General features: G+C 43.5%; 1 long non-coding RNA gene across 1 annotated transcript in view; it reads left to right on the top strand.

Moving 5' to 3' along the window:
* Positions 1 to 303: 303 nt before the first annotated feature.
* Positions 304 to 17,856, top strand: part of LOC136329133 (uncharacterized) — a 32,979-nt gene continuing 15,426 nt past the window's right edge. The window contains exon 1 of the long non-coding RNA XR_010730157.1: positions 304 to 544. This is a non-coding gene — a long non-coding RNA (uncharacterized lncRNA). The remainder of the gene's footprint in view (positions 545 to 17,856) is intronic.

Here is a 17,856-nt window from a genome sequence, read left to right as displayed (position 1 = left end):
TCATATGTGGAGGGTATGGGTAGCTATGGGGAGGGGCTCGCCATTGGGGAGGGAGGGCAAATGTCCTGTACTTGGTGCCTACATAGAAAAGCACAAAGAAGAGCCAAGTGCAGACCCCTGAGCCCCTTTGCTCCTGCCCAAAGCCTCTGAAAAAAGCAACCGCTGAGCCTTTTGTTCTTTTGACAGGAGCCGAGGCAGGTACAAGCTCCTTAATCACCTCTCCACAAACACGGGGAAGCCTCATTAATCCCAGTGAAGGGATGATCTATTGTTTCCGGCTCAGGTCTCTGACAGACTGGCCTTCCTCTGCAGAGGCAGAAACCCCCACTGGAGGAGGGGTCCTTCTCTTTCCCCCTCGCAGTTGACCCACAACTTGAAAGGGTACCCCTGGTGGGGCTCTTGGCTCAGCTGAGCCCGGGTTGAGCAGACCAGGATCAATTCTCCATGGACGGCCACTCCTCACCTGCTGACGGGCAACGTTGAAAGATGTGATACTCTATGGTGTTGCCAGGGAACTGAGCACTCACATGCACTGTTGGCAGAGGTGGGTGTCAGTATGTGTGTGTGCACGTGTGTGTGTGTGTACGATCTGCTAGCATGAGTGTGTAAGTCCATCCACTCTGGAGCCAGACTGCTCCAACACTGGCACCTGACAGCTGTGTGAGCTCGGACAAGCCACTCACCGTCTCTGTGCCTTGTTTTCCTCATTTGTAAAGTAGGGATTATAGTAGTACCTCCTCATAGGTTATTATGGGAACGGGTGAGCTAGTGTAGGTAAAGGCTTGGTTTAGGTCTTTTTCTATTGAAACGGAAATACTTCAGAAACCTTACTTCTTCTCCCACCCCAAACCAGGGACCAGAGGGTTGCTATGGAAATTATGGGATGGAGAAGCAGAGCTTACACTGGTTCCTCTCTGGCCAGTGTTTTGGAGTCTCCTTAGGCTTGAGACTCAAACCTCCCCGGCTTCTGCCTTCATGGCTGGAACTGGAGGCCAGGAATTCTGACTTCTTATACTGGTTTTGCTTCCGACTTGTGTGAACCTGGCCAATTTGCTTTTCTTCTGGGCCTCAGTTTCTCCATTTGCACAATGAAGGAGTGGGTCTAGAAGAGAAGTGGGTTTTATTGCATACACCACTGGTGGTAGCTAGGGACTGAACTGAGGACCCCAGAGTTGTGTCCCGGGTCTGTAGGAAACGGTGTCTGTGGCTGATTAGTGATGATGGCAATGGGCACAGGGTGGAGGAGTGGAGCTCTGTGAGTCTTATTTTTACCATCCCTAAGCTGGTTTTTTGGTTTCTAAAGGGTCCAACTTCTTTTCCTCGCTTTTTTTCCAAGTGAGTGGAGGGGAGATAGACAGACTCCCATATGCATCCTGATCAAAATCCTCCTGGCAACCCCCATCTGGGGCTGATGCTCTGCCCTTCTAGGGTCATGCTCACAACCAAGCTATTTTCAGCACCTGAGACCGAGGCTTCACGGAGCCATCCTCAGTGCCTGGGGCTGATGCACTCAAATTAATTGAGCCTTGGCTTTGGAAGGGGAAGAAAGAAAGAGAGAGAAAAGGGGGAGGGAAGGGATAAAGAAGCAGATGATCATTTTTCCTGTGTGCCCCGCCCAGGAATCAAGCCCAGGACGTCCATACATCAGGCCGATGCTCTACCGTTGAGCCAACCAGCCAGGTCTGGGGTCTAGCTTCTTAATCTAAAGCTGTTTAGTGCTATGAGTGTCCCTAATTAGACTCATTAACAGTCTGGACATAATCTAGGCATTAGTCCCAGAAAGCCCCTGTCCTTATGCTTCAATATTATTCAGGTTTGATGGGGGAAGGGGTCTTCTAAGTTTTTTTTTTAATTTAAAAAGTTTTTATTTTAGAAAAGAGAGGAGGAGGTAGTGAGTAGTGGGAAGCACTAACTAGTAGTCATTACTTCTTGTATGTGCTTTGTCTGGGCAAAACCAGGGGGAAGAGGTCTTCTAAAGCTCTGTCCCATTTGCCTATAAATACAGCTGGTAGGGAAGAAATGCTTTGGCTCTAGGAAGTGGAACCCATGGGGGGCTGGGAAGCATGTGAGCAAGTGATGAGAAGCCTGGGAGGGGGTCAGGCTAGCGGGCATCGTGGGACTCCATGGGGCAGGCAGGCCTGGGAGAGTTACGTGGGGCCAGAGGGGAAGGCACTGACTGGTGTGCCTGGGGCTGGCTCTGCCCAGAGCAGGGCTAGTGGGGCCGGGACATTGGAGGCCTCTCTGGGAACTTCCTCCTCTAGACCCCCCGCTCAAGACCCTGGCGGTATTGGCCTCCTCTGAACAGAACTCACTCCTGGCCATTGGAATTGGGCAGGAAGCCGAGGCCAAGAGGAATTGGTTGTGGTTGGGGCTGCAGCTTTGAGATGGGAAGCTCTGAGAGTTGAGGGGAATTTCCGGAGGTTCCGTGGAAGCCTGGGGTCATTGCAGGTCGCAAGATTTGGAGCAGGTGAAAGAAGAAGAGTGTGAGTAAGGGGCCTCGTTCCCAGTGGTGGTAGTTTTGTTGAATGACATCTGTCACAAGCCCTGGGGTTTCCCAGCCTGCAGGCAATTTTAGAATCGATAAAGTTCATAAGCACAGAGCTCATCAACATTTAAGCTCATCTAACCGTCTCTCTCTTTATAAATTCATTGAAAGTTAAAAGAATGAATTCCATTGTTCTTTAAATTTATTGTCTGCTAACTCAATCAAAATTCTTTTAGTAATTTAATTGTTTCTGAATTCAGGAACTCCTAACTCAACAAAAATGTCATAAAATGAAGTTGATCGTTTAAAAAACTTTATTCTGTAGCTACACCCACCAAGAATCTTTTCATATCTTTAGACAATGAACCATTTTCTGTACTTGGACCCTAAACATACAAGTACAGGACAAAGAGCTGCTGTCCAAATAGCTATAGTAGTCAGATAGAACTGGGTTCAAGTTTCTTTCCCTGGCCTCCCCTGCCACACACTGGTTGTGTGACCTTGGACAGCTATCTTTTTGTGGGTGTTTTATTTAGAAGATTTAATTTAATGGGGTGACATTGATTCATAAGAGTACATAGGTTTCATGTAAACATCTCTATAGCATTTGACCTGTTAATTGTGTTGTATGCCTATCAGCCAAAGTCAAATCCCTCTCTGTCACTGCATACCTGTCCCTCTTTACTCCCGTTCCCCAGCCCCCCTCCCACAGCCTCCTCTCCCTGGTAACCACTTCACTTTTATCTATGTCCATGAGTCTTAGTTTTATATCCCACCTATGTGTGAAATCATATAGTTCTTAGCTTTTCTGAGTTACTTATTTTACTCAGTATAATGTTCTTAAGGTCCATCCATGTTGTTGTAAATGGCAATATGTCATCATTTCTTATGGCTGAGTAGTATTCCATTGTATATACGTACCGCATCTTTATCTAATCCTCTACTGAAGGACACTTGGTTATTTCCATGTCTTGGCTCTTGTGAATAATGTTGCAATAAACATAGGGGTGTATGTGTCTTTATGTACCAATATTTTCGAGTTTTTTGGGTAGATGCCCAATAGAGGGATTGCTGGGTCATATGGTAGTTCTATTCTTAAATTTTTGAGGAACCACCACACTTTCTTCCATAATGGCTGTACCAGTTTACATTCCCACCAGCAGTGAATGAGGATTCCTTTTATTACCTGTCTTATTGATAATAGCTAGTCTAACAGATGTGAGGTGGTATCTCATTATAGTTTTGATTTGCATTTCTCTAATAGCTGGTGAAGATGAGCATTTTTTCATATATCTGTTGGTCATTTCTTTGTCTTCTTGGGAGAAGTGTCTGTTCAGGTCCTCTCCCCATATTTTAATTGGATTGTTTGCTTTTTTGTGACAGAAACAAAGAGAGAGACAGAGAGAGGGACAGATAGGGATGGACAGATAGGAAGGGAGAAGCATCAGTTTTTTGTTGCAGTTCCTTAGTTGTTCACTGATTGCTCTCTCATATGTGCCTTGACCAGGGGCTATAGCACAGTGAGTGACCCTTTGCTCAAACCAGCAACCTTTGGCTCAAACCAGTGACCTTGGGCTTCAAGCCAGCAACCTTTGGACTCAAGCCAGTGACCATGGGGTCATGTCTATGATTCTATGCTCAAGCCAGAGACCCTGTGCTCAAGCTGGTGAACCTGCACTCAAGCTAGCAGCCTTGGGGTTTTGAACCTAGGTCCTCTGCATCCCAGTCCATTGCTCTATCCACTGCACCACTGCCTGGTCAGGCTGGATTGTTTGCTTGTTTGTTGCTGAGCTTTGTGAGTTCTTTATTTATTTTGGATATTAACCCCTTATCAGAGTTGTTGCTTGCAAATATCATCTTTGGGTAAATATCTTAACCTCCTTTCACTTCAGTTTCCTCATCCATAAAATGGGTATAGTAATACCTACATTGCAGGGCTGTTGTATGATTTAGTGAGATAACTATATGGAAAGTATGCAGCAGAAAAGAGCCCGACACACAGAAAGTGCATAACAAATGGTAGCTATTATTTTATTTTATTTTATTTTTGTATTTTTCTGAAGCTGGAAACGGGGAGAGACAGTCAGACAGACTCCCGCATGCGCCCGACCGGATCCACCCGGCACGCCCACCAGGGGCGACGCTCTGCCCACCAGGGGGCGATGCTCTGCCCCTCTGGGGCTTCACTCTGCCACGACCAGAGCCACTCTAGCGCCTGGGGCAGAGGCCAAGGAGCCATCCCCAGCGCCCGGGCCATCTTTGCTCCAATGGAGCCTTGGCTGCGGGAGGGGAAGAGAGAGACAGAGAGGAAGGAGGGGGTGGGGGTGGAGAAGCAAATGGGCACTTCTCCTATGTGCCCTGGCCAGGAATCGAACCTGGGTGCCCCGCACACCAGGCCGACGCTCTACCGCTGAGCCAACCGGCCAGGGCCAGCTATTATTTTATTATTGGAGTAAATGCAAATTCATAGTTATACTTAGTCATGGTAAAGCATGAGTTCAGTAATAAATGCAGTAACACCTAAATGCAATAACATTAATGCAGTAACACATAGATATAGTAATACAATTAGAGCCCTACACATAACAGTCAGTTACACAGATAGAGTAAAATACAGATGTAGTAATGCAATTGCAGTAACACCCAACCACAGTTACATATACACATAATAACTTGTAGCTAAACTAAGATAGGTAACAAATAAGGTATCAGAGCTACATTATCAAGATACAGTATCATACAACATAGTCATAGTAATATATATGTCATAGTAATATATAGACACATTAAGTTAGATACAGTAAAAATAGATACCATAAGTCACAACTAAGTGACATTCCTGTGAGGGATAGATAACTACAGTAATACATGGATCCTATAATATGGTTACAATTTCTTATAGGAATTGTAGCATGTAAGTACAATAACATGTAAATAGAGTAATACACAGTTACAGACCCACAGGAATACTGGTGTAGACAGGCAACGTTGCATCCAGCATTCTCTCTGCGGTTGGAGTTCTTACCCTGTTTAAGTCATAGATTTTCTAAGAAGCCTATCAAATCTCCAGATATACTTAGGAAAAAACAAACAAACAAACCAAACCTCCCCAAATGCTTTCATAAGCAGCAAAATTCTGTACTATGTAGCCCTGGCTCTAGTCTGATATTTAATGTTTAGCTGTCCCAGATTCAAATACTTGAGAATCAGAGCAAGGAGAAATAATCTCTCAAGAGATCAGCCTTCCATCCACAGACAGGCATAATCCAGGCTGGTGCTTCAGTCTTCTTCCTGCTTACCGGACTCTGATTTGATTTGGCTTTTAGGTGACCCAGACTTCCATCCTGCTGGAGCAAACAGAGAACTCTCTCTCTTTCTCTCTGATCATGGTTTTGAAGTATAGCTACTCTTGTTGGCTAATCTTACCTCTGCTGAGGAGCTAAGCTGTCTGAGCAGAAGTCTCTTTTGACCAGTGTCTGTAAATCTCAAAAGGTCAGTTTCACATAGTCCATGTATAGGCTGGTTGATTCTTTTTTAAAAATTTTTTTATTTATTTTTTATTAATTTTAATGGGGTGGCATTGATAAATCAGGGTACATATGCTCAGAGAAAATTTCTCCAGATTATTTTGACATTTGATTATGTTGCACACCCCTCACCCAAAGTCAAATTATCTGCCGTCACCTTCTATCTGGTTTTCTTTGTGCCCCTCCCCTCCCCCCACCCCGCCCTCTCCTTCCTTGTAAAACTCAACACCAGGAAGACAAACAATCCAATCAAAAAATGGGCAAAAGAAATGAATAGACACTTCTCCAAAGAGGACATACAGATGGCCAATAGGCATATAAAAAAATGCTCAACATCACTAATCATTAGAGAAATGCAAATTAAAACCACAATGAGATATCACCTCACACCAGTCAGAATGGCACTCATCAACAAAACAACACAGAATAGGTGTTGGCGAGGATGTGGAAAAAAGGGAACCATCTTGCACTGCTAGTAGGAATATAGACTGGTGCAGCCACTGTGGAAAACAGTATGGAGATTCCTCAAGAAATTAAAAATTGAACTGCCTTTTGACCCAGCTTTTAGGAATATACCCTAAGAACACCATAGCACTGTTCCAAAAGGAGAAATGCACCTCCATGTTTATGGCAGCATTGTTCACAATAGTGAAGATCTGGAAACAGCCCAAGTGTCTGTCAGTGGATGAGTGGATTAAAAAGCTTTGGTACATATATACTATGGAATACTACTCAGCCATAAGAAATGATGACATCGGATCATTTACAATAACATGGATGGACCTTGATAACATTATACTGAGTGAAATAAGTAAATCAGAGAAAACCAAGAACTATATGATTCCATACATAGATGGGACATGAAAATGAGACTCAGAAACATGGACAAGAATGTGATGGTAAGAGGGGGTGGGGGGAGGAAGGAGTGGTTGATTCTTCTATATGGGGATGCTGCCAGCTCATGCAGCCTGGCTGTGCTTGGGGCAACAGGGAAAGAGGAATAAATTTAGGGACAGATGTTGTCCACTGGAGCCTAACTGGCAACTTCTTCCTAATCACAGTACCCTGGACGAGTTTGGGGACTCAAGTCCTGACTTGCTGTATCAGTTAGCTATTGCTGCATAACAAAATATTTCATAGCTTTGTTTAAAGTAACACACATTTATTATTGCTCACAAGTTTACAGGTCAAGTGGATGGTTCTCATCTGAGCCAGGCCTGACTGGTTTTAGCTGAACACTCTCATGCATTTGTGGCCAACTGGCTGGTCTGGATGGCTTTAGTGGGAGGAATTGGCCCAAATGGGCGCTTTTAGCATGTATCTCTCAAATTTCTCCAGCAGGCTTGATCACATAGCAGCATCAGAATCATGAGAGGAATGGCAAGGTGGAGGGAGAGGAGAGAAGAGGAAAGGAGAGAGAGGGAGGGAGGGAGAGAGAGAGAGAGAGAGAGAAAGAGAGAGAAAGAGAGAGAGAGAGAGAGAGAGAGAGATGCAAGCCTCTTGGGGCCTAAGCTTAAAGCTGTTAACACTATCCTTTCTGCTATATTCTATTGGCCAAAGCAAGTCAAGGCCAAATCACTTTCCAAAAGTGAGAAAATACATTCCACTTCTTGATGGAGGGAGCTGTAAGGTTCTAATGCAAGGGTATTGGTACTACAGAGAGGAGCCCAGGATGGAGGACCTTTTGTAATCATTCAACCACACTCACTTTTCAGGGCTTATTGTTGGGGCCTGTCAAACTCTCCTTGGGATCCTTGAGCGGAGCCAACCTTCATTTTGGGGGAGATTTTCAACTCTGCATACTTGATGGCTGGCTTCATGTGGGCAGCAGGGCATGTCACCTGGCCCCTAACCCTCATAATCTGCTCCTTCCCTTGGCTGACTAGCCTGGGTTACCCTACTCTCACCCACAGTGGTATCTCCATTGGCTTCTAGTGACTCGTGCCTTGCAGATGTTTCCCCAGACAATGAGCTGGGCCCCATTTCTCTACTGGGAAATTGAAATCAGACCTTGAGGTCATGGAGCAGTTAATGGTGAGGGAAACTGCGGGGTTGTGAGTTAGAACCAGGGCTGGGTAGGAGAGCAGAGAGTCTCAGAGAAGCAGAGAGGAGAGAGGACACCTGAGCCCAGAAAAGAGGTGAGGGGAAAGTGGCCTGGTGGCCTGGTCCCTGTGCTTTCCTATTTCCATAAAACCTGGGTTGAATTTTGTTTTCTGTTTTTGAATCCCATGAAACCTCTGCTTCCTTATAATGTACTTTTCATTTTTGCTTGAGAAAGCTTGATGAAGGTTCTATTCCTTGCAACCCAACACTGCTGATTGTAGGACTCTTGTTGGGAATGACAGCAAGCCAGACAGCTCAAATCCCATGGCAAAGTGCCAACTTTGAGACCATCTGACTGAGACGAATCTCTTGCTTGTGGGCATCCTACAGATGCCAGAGCATCTGCCCTCCCGGGCCTCACTGGGAGCTCAGCCTTGAACAAACTAGCTCTCTTTGCCTAGCTTCTTTCCCAAATCAAGAAGACAGCTGATATTTGAGAGAGAGAATAAGAGGATCACTGACATTTCTGAACATGCTGGAAGTTCTACTTTAAGAAGAGGGCCAAAAACCTTGTCACCACAAGGATGATTTACCTGAACTAGGTTGGGATGATCTGCCTTTTACTTTTATATAGGACTGATTGGGAAACAAACACTGAAATAAAGTTCTACAGCTTCTTTTAAACTGTCACTGAAAGTATTATCTAGTAAATATCCTCATAAAGTCCTATGTGATAAATTCCTTTAAGAATTCACTGATGGATAAAAGTTATGGAGAACATTTTCTGAGACTTCTTAAACCCAATATTTTCTCTTTTTGCTGTGGTTGCCAGGAAGCTCACACTCAAATTCAACTTTCAATCATGTGCAGACAGTTCTCAATGGTTTTCTATGTCTCTCTGAAAACATCCTTTGGCTGTGGGAACATGCTTTGTAACCTTCAATGAATGAAAGATAAGAGTTGGTGGATTAGAAACTAACATACATAGAGTAACAACTATATACATTATATAACCAACTATATGTGTTATATAATCAACTACAGTATATATGCATTTACTATTGCTGTTATAATGCATTACTACAAACTTAACAGTTTAAACCAATGCAAATTTATTATTTTACCATTCTGGAGGTCAGGAATCTGAATGGTTATTAAGGATTAAAATGAAGGTATTGGTAGAGCCATGTTTCTTCTGGAGGTTCTATGGAGAATCTGTGTACTCACCTTTTCCAGCTTCTAGAAACTACTTGTTTTCCTTGGCTTATGGCCCTTCTTCCATCCTCAAACCAGCAGGATAATACCTTCTAATCTCTTTCTATAACTTTCCTGTATCTTTCTTATAAGCACACTGTGATTATTTTGGACCCACGAAGAGAACCCAGGATAATCTCCTCCTCTCAATATCACTAATTATATCAGCAAAGCCCCTTTTGCCACATAAGGTACCATGTGTACATGTTCTGAGGATTAGGATGTGGACATCACTGGGGGGGCCATTATCAGCATATTTTATCAGCTTTCCTGCCCCAATGATAGGAGAATTCTGAAGTATGTTTGATAGCCTCACAGAGGATCCCCCAGGATGATTGACCCCAGCCTCATAGAGGATCCCCCAGGATGATTGACCCCAGCCTCATAGAGGATCCCCCAAGATGATTGACCCCAGCCTCACAGAGGATCCCCCAGGATGATTGACCCCAGCCTCATAGAGGATCCCCCAGGATGATTGACCCTAGTTGCTCACAGCAGTAACCCACTCATGGATACATCTTTATTGATTCTCTTCCCTTCTTGAGTTTCCCCTTGCTCGCATGCTCCCTGGGATCACCTCTCAAATAAACTCCTTGCACTCAAAGCCTTGGCTCCAGGTCTGTTTTGGAAGAAAACCAAATGGAAACAAGACCCATACCCACCTAGATTTACTTGTATAATTACTTCATTCTCCTTCTTTGCAGTCCCCTGAAATTTCTATTTTTAACAATTGTATTATTTAACAGATGTATAATGTAGACAAAAAAATGAGCTTTGGAGCTTGAAAGGCATGAGTTCAAGTGCTAACTCAATTTCCTATGAATTGTGTTTTGAAGTATTATGAGTCTCTGAAGTATCTTCTGAATCATTCTAAGTACGTTCTCCCACCACCTTTCCCCAGTTAGTGTACTATTAGAGCAAAGTTCATTTCATGCTACTCTGCTTTCTTTACAATTATTAATCCATGTATATAGGCTGTAGCGTGCAGGATATTTGCTTCAACAGAGCATTTATTTCATGATCAGATGGGATACTAGAGATTTACCAGTGTGTGTATGTATTTTGTTTAATGAGAACCTCTAGTTTTGCATTATTGAAGGCTATGTTTACCCATATTTAAAATTATCAGAGCATCTGTGCATAAATAAGCCTCTGAAACACTTACTGAGGAGGATGGGGCCTTCATGGCTGACTGGGGGTAGGGGTGTGGGTGGAAATCTGATGTTTTAGAGTTGCATGCCTGTCAACCACCGGGCTCTGTAGACCCTGTCCATGGTCCTGATACGGCCTTAGAACCAAGGAACGGCTGTCTCCAAAGTGGGAGTTTCAAGATAATTCTTGAAAAGGAAGAAGAAAAATATTAGAACTGCAATTTATGTTGATTTATTTAAGAACAAGAGCCAAGTTCATCTTTACTAATGGTTAATATATAGATTGACAGTGGTGTCCTGCCTTATGCCCACAAGTTGTGGGGTGTGGAGAGGGCACAGTCCATTGAGGAAGGAGTGGAGTCCCACAGCCAAGGGGTTAAAGGTGGTGCCTGGCCTCATTTGTCACTTCTGGCTATTTATTTCCAGTTTCTGTGTGGCCAGTTAAGAGATCTATATATTATGCCATTGACTTTGCTTGTAAGTAAACTTTTAATTGAAGTATAATTTATATACAAAAGAAGTTTACAAGTGAGAAGGATACACATCAGTGGACTATGATGAAGTAAGCATGTCCCCATAGCCAGAATCCAGATTAGGGGACATAAAAAGGCCAGCACTCCAGGGGCCTTTGTACTTCCGTCTAGTCACCACCTTCGGTAGCCCTTATCCTGACTTTTAGCATTGCATATTACTTTGACATGTTTTTGAGATTTGTATGCATAAAGTAATATATTTGAATTCCTTTATCCAGCATCACTTGTGAGGTTTCTTCATGACATGTTGTTGGAGTCGATTTATTCTCACTGTGTGTAAACTTCCACTGCATGCACATATCCGGTCTCCTGTTAGTAGACATTTTGGGGGCTTCCAGTTCTTGGATATAACAAGCAGTACCACTAAGAATGTTTTGTATATGTCCTTTTATGAGAGAATTCAATTTTAACTAAAGTCATCCTCACAAAATGAGCACGTAGCTTTAAATGTTTTTTGCAAAGATTCCATGGATTGGAGGTAATATGTAAAAATGAAAACACAAGGAAATAGCTAAAAAGTGGAAAGGCTGCTATTTCTACTTGGGAAAGAAAATTTTGAGTCATTGATAATTTAATCAGATCCAATAAGAAATTTGACAAAAAAGAAGGAAAAGTTTAGGAAGAGTTTGCTATGTGGACTTACACACATGGCCATTCATGATAAACCTTGAGATATTGGTTAATGAGAGTGTAAAGTGTCTGCAATAAGCAACTGTGAATATATTGGTGAAAAGCACTAGATAGTTGTGATTCTCTTCTCGGGCACACAACTTCCTGGCTTGGTTGGAGCTGTGTGGCTTGTTCTGGCCATTGAAATGTGAACAGAGGTGATGAATGTCACTTCCAGGCAGAAGCCGTTAGAGTCAGTGGGCAATTCATTACACTCTCTTATTCTTTTGTCACAAGGGCTGGGAATGTTCTGAAAAGAAGCTATTTGGTCAGTCTGGGTCCCAGAGTAAGGACACTGTGGCTCGGAGCCCTGGTTGATCACTGATGTGCCTGTGGCAGGCAATAAACCTGTATTGCTTTCAGCTACAGATATTGAAGCACTTGTTACCATAGCTTAGCCTTGCCTCTCCTTACTGATACAGTAACAGCCTTGAAAACAAAGACCCAGAACACAAAGAAAACTTGTGATTCTTTTCAGAGATGTCTAAAGTTATGTGATGCACCCTCTGGTTCTTTATATAAGTTCTGATACTTTGTGACAAGTATTTAGATGCCTCTTCTGAGATTTTCTTACCAGTGAATGTTAAAAAACCACAAACCCTCAAGAAAACACTTATTCTTCCATCCTCAGGCAAAATGGATGAAATAACCCACAGGAAACCAGCCTTGGACAAACTAAAATGCATCGCTTTGTCAGTGAGCATGGTCAGAAGAGGCAGAGTACTGCTGAAGATGTGGAAGAACAAGCATCAGAACAAATCACACAGAGTGGGAGATTGGCTCTGTGATTGGGTGAAAGTACAGGTGCTCCTAACATGTCTCAGTTTATAGTATGTGCTAGATTTGGGTTTCAATAATGAAATACACAAAGAATTACTTTTTTTTTAATGAGATGTACCGGAGAAGATATAGTTTCAATATCCAATGACTTATTTAATAAAAGAATGTTTTATGGGAAAATGGTATGAAAATAACCACTGATAGAGTGGATACTTTAAGTGCAATACATGAAGGATTTCAGGCTGAAGTTAAAGAGATCACTCCAAACATGAAATTTACTCAAAGACTAGCTGCTGAAGCAAAGAAATCGGGGCCAGACGTGCACAAAATGATGCAGGATGTCGCCGATGTGGTTTATATGATAAAAATAAGGCTTCTAATACAGAGTAGAATCCTTACAGTATTTTGCAACAAGGATAGAGAGCCAGCTTATTTTGTAATAAGATAGAGGTTTGATGATTATCATGTGGCGAAGTACTTTAGAGAGGTGTGGGGACTCAAAGATGAGTTATGCATGTTTCTTTTACAAAAAAGAGAAGTTTTGAAACTTGCCAACTATTTCTATAATGACAACTGGCTGCCAATATAGTATACTATATCACCAACATTTAAAAAAAATAAAATTTAAATAATTTTTGATTTACAGAGGCATTGCAGAGACCCTGCAGAACTCCGGTGTACTCTTTCCCAGTTCCCCATAATGTAACTTCATACATGACCAAGATACATTTGTCAAAACTTCAGTCTCTATTTGAATATCACCAGTTTTTCCACTGATGTCCTTTTTTGGTCCAGACTCCAATTCAGGATCTCACATTACAGTTAGGCTACAGATATTTTTTGAACACACACACACACACACACACACACACACTGTCCCTCCAAGGTATATTTGATATTATTTGATATATAAATGATAATTGAAGGATAAATTGCTATTTGAAAGAAACCAGTATTATGGAGAGATAAGTTTATTTTATTATAATTATTTTTTAAATGAGAGGAGGGGAGATAATGAGATAGACTCCTGCATATGCCCTGACCTGGATCCACCCAGCAACCCTGTCTTGGGCTGATGCTCAAATCAACTGAGCTATTTTTAGTGCCTGAGGCTGATGTGTTGGGACCAACCAAGCCATCCTCAGCCCCTGGAGCTGACACTCGAACCAATCAAGCCACTGGCTGAGGGAAGGGAAGAGGGAATAAAGGGGGAGAAACAGGAGAAGATAAGCAGATGGTCGCTTCTCTGGTGTGCCCTGACCAGGAATCAAACCCAGGACATCCATATGTCAGGCCAATGCTCTATCCACTGAGCCAACTGGCTAGGGCTGGAGAGAGCATTTTAAAAACAGAAATGTTTCCACTGTTTCATGATTTTTGTAATAGAAAGTGATGTGCCCTTACCAGCTGTAACAATTCGTGTGTATGTAAACTTTAAAAATTTGGAAACAAGCACTTTTTAACCTGTTTAAACAATTTTTTTCAAAGTGTTTCAGAACCTATTTGCTAAAAATATAAAAATGCAACACCTTTTGATTAGTTTGCAAGAACCCCTGATTGACATCAGGGAAGATGGAAATTTACTTGCTGAATTTCAACAAAAAACTTTGCATAATTGGTGGATGGGAATGAAAAATAACTGTGGAGGTTTAGTAAGCTCAGTCAGCCTGGCTGTTTTCCCATTTGGATCAATGCATCGTTGCATGGTATCTCCCTCCACCCCCAGCCACCCGGCTAGAACAGCCATTGAAACCAAGTATCAAAATAATTTGAATTAAGAACCATACCTTTGAGCCGCTGTATCATAAAGCTTTGCTTTTTAAAAATAAAACATTTTTGATCACATGGATCTCATTAAAATTTTTAGTGAGTGCAAAAAACCCTTTGTACCATTAATATGATAAAATCAAATAATTCAAACTATTTTATCTTTATCTTATCATTTTTAATCTGGATAACTTAAATTCTGTCTTACAATGCAAGTACAATATTAGTGCAGGGGTCTACTCTATAAATAAACATGTTGAGTGCAGACCTGTGCTCATTTCAATAGAACCAGAAGGGTGGCTGGATGGTGACACCTGTGGAGCTGGTGCCTGGTGGATGCAGAGGAAGGAGCTGCTCTGTGGAGGCTTGGAGGGCTGCCTGGACAGAAGGCATCAGAGCCACCAGGCTTCCAATGCCTGAGCCAGACTACAAGCTCTGTGCCAAGAAAGCAGCAGAGGTCCAATTCCATTCCAGGATCAGGGAAAGGAGAGGAGTCTAGAGTTAGCCTGTTGCCCTAAAACTGGCAATCTTGGTGTCTAAAAAAGTCCCTTGGGCACTCATGTGCTTACCAAATGGCAGCGCTCTCTAACCCCACTTCTTTTTTTTTTTTTCTTCTAAGTGAGAGGAAGGGAGATAGTGAGGCAGACTCCCATGTGTACCCTGACCGGGATCCACTCAGCAACCCCATCTGGGGCTGATGCTCTAGTACTGAGCTATTTTTAGTTCCTGAGGCTGATGCGCTCCAATGGAACTATCCTCAGTGCCTGGGGCCACACTTGAACCAGTTGAGCCACTGGCCGCAGGAGGGAAAGGAAGAGAGAAGAGGATGGGCATGGGTGGGGTGGGGGGGGGAGGGAGAGAAGCAGATGGTTGCTTTTCCTGTGTGCCCGGACCAGGAATTGAACCAGGGACGCCCATACACTGAGCTGACCCTCTATCCACTGAGCCACCAGTCTAGGGCCTCCGACCTCACCTCTTATACACAGTCTGGGTAGGGGTTCCCTGCTGATTTTGGCGACAGAACCCAGTGTCTGCTCTGCATCCTGAAACCTCAGGCTGCTTGTCTCTGTCTTGACTGTGCCCACCCCGATTTCTTCTTGCATGGCAGTTCACGTCTGCAGGGCGTTCTGTCCTTTGGGGCCATGTCTTGCTCCCCTTTGCCTGGCATCCTGCCACTGTAGTGAGTTGAGTGGTGTCCCTTAAGAAGAGATGTCTACATCCTAACCCCCCAGAACTTGTGACTGTGATCTTATTTGGAAAAGGAGTGACTGGGATCTTATTTGGGAAAAGGGTCTTTGCAGATGTAATTAAGAATCTTGAGAGCAAATCATCATGGATTGCTGCGGCAGATCCTAAATCCAATGACAAGGGTCCTTATAAGAGACAGAAGAGGAGAAGACATATTACCTGGAGGAGAAGAGAAGGCCATGTGAAGATGGAGGCAGAGATTTGAAGTGATGCAGGAACACCAAACACCCCCCAGCAGCTGGGGAAGGCAGGGAATGGATCGGATCATCTGTCAGAGCCTTCAGAGGGAATGCAGGCCTGCTGAAACCTTGATTTTGGACTTTGGTCTTTGGTCTCTCGAACTTTGAGAGAATACGTTTTTGCTGCTGTTAGCTACCCAGATTGTGCTAATTTGTTATAGCATCCCCAAGAAACTAAGACACCTGTTAACCTTTTAGTCCCAGCCTGGACATCTGGGAGGCCTCTCTGGTCTCTCCACTGTGGGTTCCAGCCCCTTTTTGGGCTTCTGACCCCTCCTGTTAGCACTGATTCCAATGTATTAGGAGCATAGTTGATCTATCCAATTAGTTGTTACTTTCCAGGGGGCAGAGACATGCCATTCTTATTAACCATTGTTCTCTAGAGCCCAGAAAAAAAAATCCCAGTACATGGCAAGAATGACAATGATTGCACACATTTGTTGAGAATTCACAAAGTGGTAAGCATTGTTCTAGCAGCATAAACACAGACCTTACTCATTCCTTGCATCATTCTTATGTGGAAGGTATGGTTATTAGTTTCATTATACAGATGGGGTAATTGAGGCTCAGAGAGGTGAAGTAACCTGCTCAGGGTTGCACCATTAGTAAATAGAGTCAGGACTTGAACTCAGGTCTTTGGCTCCAAGGCTTGCGTTCTTAGTTTCTACTGCTGCGATTAGAAGATGCCTGATAAGTATCTGTAAAAAAAATGAATGATCCTTTCTTTTGGATGGGGGCCTGGCCTTCCTTCCCTGGGGTCTAACCCCCTTGCAGCAGCACCTCAGTCAGGGCTTGCTGAAAGAAGTTATTCTGCAAGTGGGCAGTCTGGTGTCACAACTCAGGGCTGAGAAATCTGTCTAGCGCGAGGGACTGTAAGAGTCAGTCACTCTGTGACGGCTGGCAACCCGATGGGACGTGGCAGGGAGGGGTAATGACTCTGGAAATCAGAGAAAAACCTTGCAGCCCCTCACCTCTGCCAGCCCCAGGGCAGTGCTGGTTGGCACCTCACTTTAGCAGTTTGTCTCATTGGTGAGCACAGTGTCCAAGCCAAGCTTAATTAATTCTCGGTGTCCTCTGAGTGTGTGCATATGAGTATTGTGAGTGTGTGTATTAAGGGAGTGTAGTGAGAGGAGATAAATATATGGGAACGTGATACATTTTAGATGATTAAAAAAAACAACAACCGGTTTCCTGGCTGGGTGGTTCAGAGGATAAAGCTTCGTCCCAGTGCACCGAGGTTGTGGGTTCTATCCCCAGTCAGGGCACGTAGGAGAAGCAATCAATGAGTGTACAACTAAATGGAACAAGTAAGTGGAACAATAAGTTGATGCTTCTCTCTTGCTCTCTCCCCCCCTCCTCAAATCAATGGAAAGAAAAAACAACAACAGTTAACACAATATTTGGTGCCTAAAGGGGGTAAACTTCAATTATCTTGAAAATGTCCTTCTGAGCAAAGCCTGTTGCTGATAATGTTGAATAAATGAGGTGTTACAGTATTAACATTGTTGATAATGACAAACATTTGTGCAATTATTTTCAGGCCACAAGACGCTCATTCATTCATTCGTTCACTCACTCCCTGGTCACTGTATCAGAGAGGAATGTTTGCAGCTGCAAGCGTCTGCATAGCCAACTAGCAGACGTTTGCTGTTAATTAACAGGGAATTTCATGGTAGGAGGTCACAAGGTTGATCTGACAGTTCAGTGGTGTCACTGAGGATCCATGCTCTTCTCTTTTTCTTCTGCTATCCTCAAATTATGGTGACATTGCCACTTGTGGTTGCGGGTTTTCATCTCCAAACACCTCATTACTCCCAAGTACCCTGGAAAGCAGGAGGAAGAAGAAAGGTACCAGAGCAGGGCACTCTTCTCACACACTCCCCTCCTCTTATCAGGTATGGAAGCCTTTCCCAGACCCTCAGTAGATTTTCCCCCCTTATATCTCATTGGCTAGAAATGGGTCCCCTGCCCACCCCTTAACCAATCAGCATAAAGGGGGAAAAAAAGGAGGCCATGACTTGCTTAGAAAGATCAGGCACAGTTGGCATCTGAACTGGGACTCTGTCAGCAAGGAAGAAGGCAGAGTGGCTGTTTCCATTCATTCCACAAACATCTCTCCTGTGCCTTCTTCTAAGTGCAAGGGTTAGGCAAATGCTTAAG

Source organism: Saccopteryx bilineata, chromosome 3, assembly GCF_036850765.1.
Source record: "Saccopteryx bilineata isolate mSacBil1 chromosome 3, mSacBil1_pri_phased_curated, whole genome shotgun sequence".
NCBI classification, from domain to species: Eukaryota; Metazoa; Chordata; class Mammalia; order Chiroptera; family Emballonuridae; genus Saccopteryx; species Saccopteryx bilineata.
This window is presented reverse-complemented; position numbering and strand designations above follow the sequence as displayed.